This window comes from Salvelinus sp. IW2-2015, unplaced genomic scaffold, assembly GCF_002910315.2.
Source record: "Salvelinus sp. IW2-2015 unplaced genomic scaffold, ASM291031v2 Un_scaffold895, whole genome shotgun sequence".
Lineage (NCBI taxonomy): Eukaryota > Metazoa > Chordata > Actinopteri > Salmoniformes > Salmonidae > Salvelinus > Salvelinus sp. IW2-2015.
The window spans coordinates 483,244-491,235 of record NW_019942638.1 but is presented as its reverse complement, the minus strand read 5'-3'; the positions used below and the strand labels follow the sequence as shown (position 1 = coordinate 491,235).

Below are 7,992 nucleotides of genomic sequence, written 5' to 3'. Positions count from 1 at the left end.
GTGAGAGATATACTGACCACAGTACTTCCTGATATTGTGTATTTATACTACCACCAGTATCCCTCTGAATACTGTGTCATTCTACTACCACAGTCATCCTCTATATGTGTATTTATACTACGCCACAAAGGGTACCCACCCCCCGCTCTTGATATGTTATTATAGACTACCACAGTACCCAAGCCAGGAGCCTCGCACAGAGCTCACAGTTCATTCACGTGCTTTTCCCTGGGGAGAGTACCGAACGAGGTGTTCTCCTGCTCCACAGCCTCAATAAGTGCTGGGGGAGTTTTTAACAGACAATAAATGAGAAGCTTAGAAATGGTATTGTAAGATTTTCATTTTCTCATGATCTTATAAAATGTTCAGGATGCCAACTGGTAAACATTATCTTAACTAATGCATGCAACCTGGAAAATAAAGGATTTCTATTGTTTCATGAAATTAAGAAAATTGATTAGATAAGTATTACAGTGTCATCCAAGCCAACATTCTCAAACGGCAACACTACATGTAAACAATTCAGCAAATAAACGTCCACATCCTTTAAATCACAACCGCTACAAAGGTATATTACAAGAACGTAAAAATTAGTAGTGACCTTGCTTCATAGCTGTTTTCAACATTTTATATGGTCGAATTGAAGTATTTTTTTTTTTTTTACTATAAGAGTGAAGGCAGATCGACTATTAAATATTATAGCGAATGACGGTAGGGTAGACTGGGGAAACAAGAATCCACAGGTCAGTTGTAAACAGATAAAATAAGTCCAATTAGAAACCAGTGAAAGGCTTTATTCAATGTGATAATGGTTGGTCTAGTAGGTGCTCTAACATGACCAAGAGGTTTGTTTAAAAATCCATATGATAGACTTTAGTGTTTATTGAAGCAAGAAAAAGGGTTTTGAGTCCCTGAAGTAAATATACTTGCTGCTTCTCTTTTTGTTAAATTATTGGACCTGGATGGAACATTCACCTACTGGTCAATTGTAACATTTAATATCCAGCCACTGTTGGAATTTGTAAATGCCTGGTACGTCCTAGGAACATACTTAGTGGTGTAATGTGTAGTGAGATAAGTGTTGTTGTATAAAAATATTCATTAATCTACTTAATTAGTGTTTCATAATAAACTAAAGTCTAAAAGCTGTTAGTTGTTCCCAGTCTCCTCTACTCTTACTGAGAAAAGGCCTCAACTGAAGAATCTACAAGCTGCTGAAGTCTGAGGTGTTAAACAGTCCAGTGCTGCTCTGACCACAGTGTTGTAGGAACCACATTTCTAAACTCTACATACACACAGCCTTGATGTCAACTCTTACTTGTAAACTACTTCATTACCAGGTAATAAACTGGTAAATAAAACTTGGACCATCTTCCTCAAACAACACCAATAAATGAAACACTCCATTCTGTATTAATTATGAATGAAACATCTCCTCCGTTTCATTCAGGTTGTTAAACATATCTGTATCTATGTATGTGTATTGTGTATGTGATTGTAATGTATGTGAAATGCAAATGTTACTACTTTGAGTTTTTTAGTTGTTGAGTCAGAGTCGCTAAGCTTGTGGGATATTAATGAATGTGATCCTCGCAACCGTAATTCCAAGAACAGTCCCTCTGTTGTAATGTGTGATGGTATCTTCTGACAGACTCTATGCTGAGTAAAGTCATGTTTTTATCCTAAACGTTTTCTACCAAACCAAAGTGTGGATGCAGTCAACTATTATAGAGCAGTCTAATCTCAAATTCAGCCCCGAGAATCGTCTAAGATACTTCCGTGTGATTAAGTTCTGGTCCATACGTGGTTAGAACTACAGAGGTGAGTCACATGTTAGTTACTTGTTACAGCTCTAAGTGTTCCCAATGCGTAAAACATACAGAGGAGTTTATGCAATCAACACCTTGTCTGTCTTGACCACACCTGAAGGACGGAGCTCTCTGAAACCTATTTAAAGCAGTCTGCTCCTGACTCATGCTCCAAACAGTCTCCAGTCTACCGAACTGTCTCTGATAACTTCATTCTTTGGTCTCTGTGGTGTGACAGTCTTCAGGTGATGATGGGGCTATTGAATACCATCTTCTCTACTCATTCCTTCTTCTCTCGTCTCCCACCTCCGCTCCTCGTCTCTCATTAGTCGAAGATTCAGTGATGTTCGCACCACGTCGCCAAGAGTTCCTTCATGGGGGCAACTTCCAAATATCCCCAGGTTTTGTACTCGGATGGGACAGTCCAGAACCAGGGCCAGAACCAGAACCGCTACAAGCCGATCTGCCAGGAGATGTTAACAGAAACACTATCTACACGCGTTGCAACTCTCTACGACACGACCAACAAGGATCCCTGTGTTCTCCAGCCGTACCTTCACTGGTTTACATGCAGGGTCGACCAATAGATCGCTGGATGATGACGCCCAGGTAGGACTAATGTTTGTCATATAACATAACATGTGTATTTATTTACTGGTATATATCCCCAGATCAGTTATGTTACCAGTCAAAAGTCCTGGATGATGGAGCCCAGGTAGGCTAATCTCTATTCATTAAACATGTGTATTTATTTCTGCTATATATCAGTATCTTTGAGACAATAATGTGTTGCAACCACTTTCAGCTTAAATCTGGATTGTTTATTAAATTGTGAACAGGTTAAAGAGTTTGTAATGTTAAACTAGTAGAGTTGTAATCGTCTGACTGATGTTTCTGCAGCTTGAAGATAAAAATATAAAAGAGCATTAAATCCAACAGAAGGTGAAGGTGCATAATAATAATTAGATATAGATATCAGGGCTACATAAAACCGACCTGGGTCTGGCCCCAGAGCACGCTTTCCCATGTTCGTAACGCACCTGAAGATCGAACAATGAGGCCCACTTTCACCCTGACAACGCCGTTCCCCAGGCAAGATCTTTCAGAACCGGGGCAAGCCTGGAGTACAATGGATTGTCGCACCATCCCCCCCCCCATAAATAATATGGAGGTTACTGTAGCAGAAAACTGTTGTCTAGTACATGATACTACTGACTGTTTGTTTCCTCTCAAGACTCGACAAAAATAACATGAACATGCAGGTGGAATCATCATTACCTTCAGGCTGGGAACGTCCGACTATATAAAACTCAATACCTAAGTAAATGCAATCGTGACCAAGAGGTCACCTCTTCCAAATTCCACATGCGTCATGACCTTGGATACTCCAGAAGTTCCACCTTTAGACCTTCTGACCAAGAGATCATTCGTTTCTGCGACCAAAGGGGATGTGCCTGTACAACGATAGCAGTGGAAGGAATGGCGAGCAAATGTCAGAGAAAAGCTTGATTGACCGGATCTGGTTTTTAGTAACAACGGTAATATAGAAGTTAATGTGTGGTGAACTTGGAGGCAGTGTCCAACACAACAACAACAACACAAACTGACGAACCAGCACGTGAACATCCCCAGTGGACAACCTATACTCTGTGATGAATACAGACAGAATTGTAGGGGCGGAGGGGGGAAATAGGAGGACGAGAAGAAACATTGTCATAAAAACCGTTGGCAGAATTGTTTGAACAAGCTGAACCAGGGGTTATGCATGATGGGTGCCAGTCTTGTTAAACCAGAATTGACGCAGATCGCTCTTAAATATCCTTGGTCAGAAGCTGTTGGTTGAACAGCTGAACAAGCAGTATGGGTGATGGGTGTCGCAGCTGTATACCAGCAGTCATGAAACTCAAATACCGTTCGCAGAAAATGTTTGACAAAGCTGAAGCAGGCATACATGATGAATGATGTCCTGGTGATCCCAAATAAGTGTCCTACAAAATGTTTTGGGGGGCGGATTCAATTTCCTCCCTTTTTTTCCTCTTCAAAAAGAAGCAGCGCTTCCCTCAAGGATGGGGGGGATGAACATGAATCATGTGTTGATGATGATGACTGTGTCTGTTCCTCTGTGGGGTGCAAATAGGTTATTACCTACCTGTTGTATTTGTTTCTGTGCTGGGGTGATGATGATGTAGGTGGACAGTAACCACCAGGAACCTGTGACATCATCAGGTCAAGCAGGTAAATAATGGACCTGGTTTAAGGTCCCCCCCCTTTTTTTTTGGTTATGGGAAAACCCCCCTGTTTGGGGAAAAAAAAGGGTTTTATGGGTTTCAAGGCTGTGTGATCACATTCGAACTTGTTAATGAAATAACTTTCTGAACTAGAATACAGCAACAGTAGACTACTCTGCATTGCTGGGACCACGTGCTCTTAGTGAAGCTGACCTAACGCGTGACCGCGTTTTACGTAGACTACTGACCTGACCGTGCTGTAGTTAGACACTGGACGCTGACCTGCCTTAGTAGACTACTGACGCTGACCTGCTGTAAGTAGAACAAACGGTGACGGACTGCACCTGCCTGCTAGTAGAGCTACTGTACCTGAACCGTGCTGTAGCTGGAGACTACTGACCGTGACCTGCTGTACGTAGGGACTACTGCCTGCCCGGTGCTGTAGGTAGACCTACTGACGCGCTGAGACCTGCTGTGAGTAGACTATACTGACTCCTGGACCCTGCATGTAAATGTAGAAATGATGTGCCTACTGACCTGACCTGACTGTAAGTTAGACTAGCTTAGACTGACCTGCTAGTAGTTAGACATACTGATCACGTGACCTGCTTTAGTAGACTACTTGGACCGGTGCTTTAGTAATGACTAACTGGACTCTGACCGTGTGCTTTAGTAGACGGGTTACTGTGAACATCCTTGCTTAACGCTAGACTACTGACCTGCGTGTGAGTAGAGCTACTGACTGACCTGCTTTAGTAGATGCCCCTGCACGCCTGGTCCTCAAAAATAAGCGATGGCCGCCCAGTACCGTCCCCTATAAAAGTGAAGGCTATCGTTTGAGCAGGAAAATAACAAAAAAAAAGCGTCCATTCGTCAGATTGAGTTTAGGAGAAAGATGAGATATATAAACAAAAAAAAATAAAAGCGTTTGTGGATCCCATTGACCGTGCCGTTTACGGAGACTAATACTGACAGGTCCAATGCTTTAACGTAGCAGCATGACTTGAGGAGACGCTGACATGGTAGGTAAGACTACTGAAGGGCTGACTGCTGCTTTAGGTAGTACTATCTGGGGACCTGACCCTGATTTAGTAGACTACTGACGTTTTAAGTAGGTCAGCTTTGACCTAGACCTCCTGACCTGCTGTAGTAGGACTACTGGACCTGCTTTAGTAGACTACTGACCTGACCTGCTTTAGTAGACTACTGACCTGACCTGCTTAGTAGACTACCTGACCTGCTTGTTAAAGCATTCCTACTGTATATTGCTATCTAACACTGCTTGCTGCTGTTCTGGGGTTTTAGAGCTGACGAGCTTTGTAGACTGTACAGCACTGATGATAATTAGCTATGTACGCGGGCTTATAGTAAACTGACCTGCTTCGTATTACTGACTGCTTCAGTAGATTCACTTTGATATTATTTGTAATGCTACATCAATATTTCTCTTGTTAAAGGGTCAATCTGTGATTGTTGTATCCATTTGGACTTTAAATGAATGATTGTACCCATTGATTCTTAAAGATATACAAGTAGTGATTTGGTTTTGAGTGTTGAGATTAGATTGGACCTGATCTGAAATTCAAGCTGTGATGACATCATACGTGATAATTCAATAACATATATCATGTTAATCTCAGGATCAACTTCCTACAAAATGTATTTTGAAACAAATATCTGAAATATTTACTGCTTAGCCTAGACTCACTTTGCATATGATTACAATGTTATTTAGAATTGTATATTTCATCCTTCTTATTAAAAAATAAGTAAATAACATTTGAATGTGTTGTGAAAAGAGAATATACCTTACCTGCTACCCTGGTAGTGAGGATCAGCTCTGTCAGCAGCAGGTAGTGGACATTAACCTGCTACCCTGGTAGTGAGGATCAGCTCTGTCAGCAGCAGGTAGTGGACATTAACCTGCTACCCTGGTAGTGAGGATCAGCTCTGTCTGCAGCAGGTAGTGGACATTAACCTGCTACCCTGGTAGTGAGGATCAGCTCTGTCTTTATGTCTTCCACTGAAGTGCAGAAACATCTATTTCATTTAGTTGTTGGTGGACAGCAGCTCAACAATGGGGCRCTTTGTTGTCTTTGGACTTGGAACAAAAGGGGAATATTAAAATGTGTTTTTCCTGGTTCATGTGAGGTTGAACAGGGATTGAAAATGTGATCATCGTTAGACAATATGAGTCTTGTTCAGTACACAAAGCAGGTCCCTAATCATTTGAAAATAATGATCAGATTTCAAGAATGATCCGGTTAAAAACCAGCAATGTCAAAGCAAGTTAGAATTTTGGCTTCCCATCCCTCTTTATATTTCACTCAATCTTTTCTCTTTCTCTGTTTCACTCAGTCAAATAAGGCTGTTTTAACACAGGCACCCCAATTCTGATATCTGTTGACCAATCACATCAGATATCTGTTGACCAATCACATCAGGTCTTTTCACATCTGCTCTTTTTAAGAGGTCATCTGATTGTTCAAAATAATTCGTGTAAAAATATCAGAATTGGTCTGTCTGTGTAAACGCAGCTCTAGTGTCCTACACACAGCTCACCAGGGGTACGTTCAGTTTGCTGGAACGTTTGCTACGTTGTGGAATGGTTTGTGCTCAATGACAAGTTTTCTCAAAATGTTATTGTTCTTTCTTGATCAGACTTTGAGATAAATTTGCTCCATTCAGGGGGTCTGCCTGGTGTGACTTTAAGCATTGAGGGACGTATTTAAAGGGGGTCTGGCTGGTGTGGCTGGAAGCATTGAGGGACTATTTAAAGGGAGTCCTGCCTGGTGTGGCTGGTAGCATTGAGGGACGTATTTAAAGGGAGTCTGCCTGGTGTGGCTTGGAAGCATTGAGGGACGTATTTAAAGGGGGTCTGGCTGGTGTGGCTGGAAGCATTGAGGGACGTATTTAAAGGGAGTCTGCCTGGTGTGGCTGGTAGCATTGAGGGACGTATTTAAAGGGAGTCTGCCTGGTGTGGCTGGTAGCATTGAGGGACGTATTTAAAGGGGGTCTGGCTGGTGTGGCTGAAGGGAAAGTTAAAGTTAAGTTTAAAGGGAAAGTGCATTTTGACCCCACAAAACAACCGCTCACCGTTTCTTCAGCTGGTTGTTCAGTACGGCACCATTTCTATTCAACTGAACGCTCCATTACGTTTTAATGTACTGAACATACTATTTAGTTTAATGTACTGAACATACTATTTAGTTTAATGTACTGAACATACTATTTAGTTTAATGTGCTGAACATACTATTTAGTTTAATGTACTGAACACACTATTTAGTTTAATGTACTGAACATACTATTTAGTTTAATGTACTGAACATACTATTTAGTTTAATGTACTGAACATACTATTTAGTTTTTAATGTACTGAACGAGCCCTGCATTGTCTGGAATAATAACCCATTCTTAGTGTCTGTGTCCCAAATGGCACCCTATTCCTTATGTAGTGCAGGTCCTGGTCTAAAGTAGTGCACTACATAGGGAATATGGTCAAATAGGTCCTGGTCTAAAGTGGTGCACTACATAGGGAATAATGGTCAAATAGGCCCTGGTCTAAAGTAGTGCCCTACATAGGGAATAATGGTCAAATAGGCCCTGGTCTAAAGTAGTGCCTACATAGGGAATAATGGTCAAATAGGCCCTGGTCTAAAGTAGTGCACTACATGGGAATGGGTCAAAGGCCCTGTCTAAAGTAGTGACTACATAGGAATATGGTCAAATAGGCCCTGGTCTAAAGTAGTGCACTACATAGGGAATAATGGTCAAATAGGCCCTGGTCTAAAGTAGTGCACTACATAGGGAATAATGGTCAAATAGGGCCTGGTCTAAAGTAGTGCCACTACATAGGGAATAATGGTCAAATAGGCCTGTCTAAAGTAGTGCACTACATAGGGAATAGTGTTCCATTTGGGAGAAGAAATACATCACTGACCTGGGAGAAAACAT

General features: G+C 41.6%; 1 long non-coding RNA gene across 4 annotated transcripts in view; it reads right to left on the bottom strand.

Moving 5' to 3' along the window:
• The window catches only part of LOC139024032 (uncharacterized), a 14,581-nt gene extending 9,323 nt beyond the window's left edge, over positions 1-5,258 (bottom strand). For 2 of the 4 annotated variants that reach the window (XR_011475269.1, XR_011475271.1), the window contains exon 1: positions 5,196-5,255. This is a non-coding gene — a long non-coding RNA (uncharacterized lncRNA). Of the gene's footprint in view, positions 1-5,195 lie in introns of all 4 variants that reach the window. The other 2 variants (XR_011475270.1, XR_011475272.1) reach the window with 2 other exon arrangements.
• Positions 5,259-7,992: the final 2,734 nt, after the last annotated feature.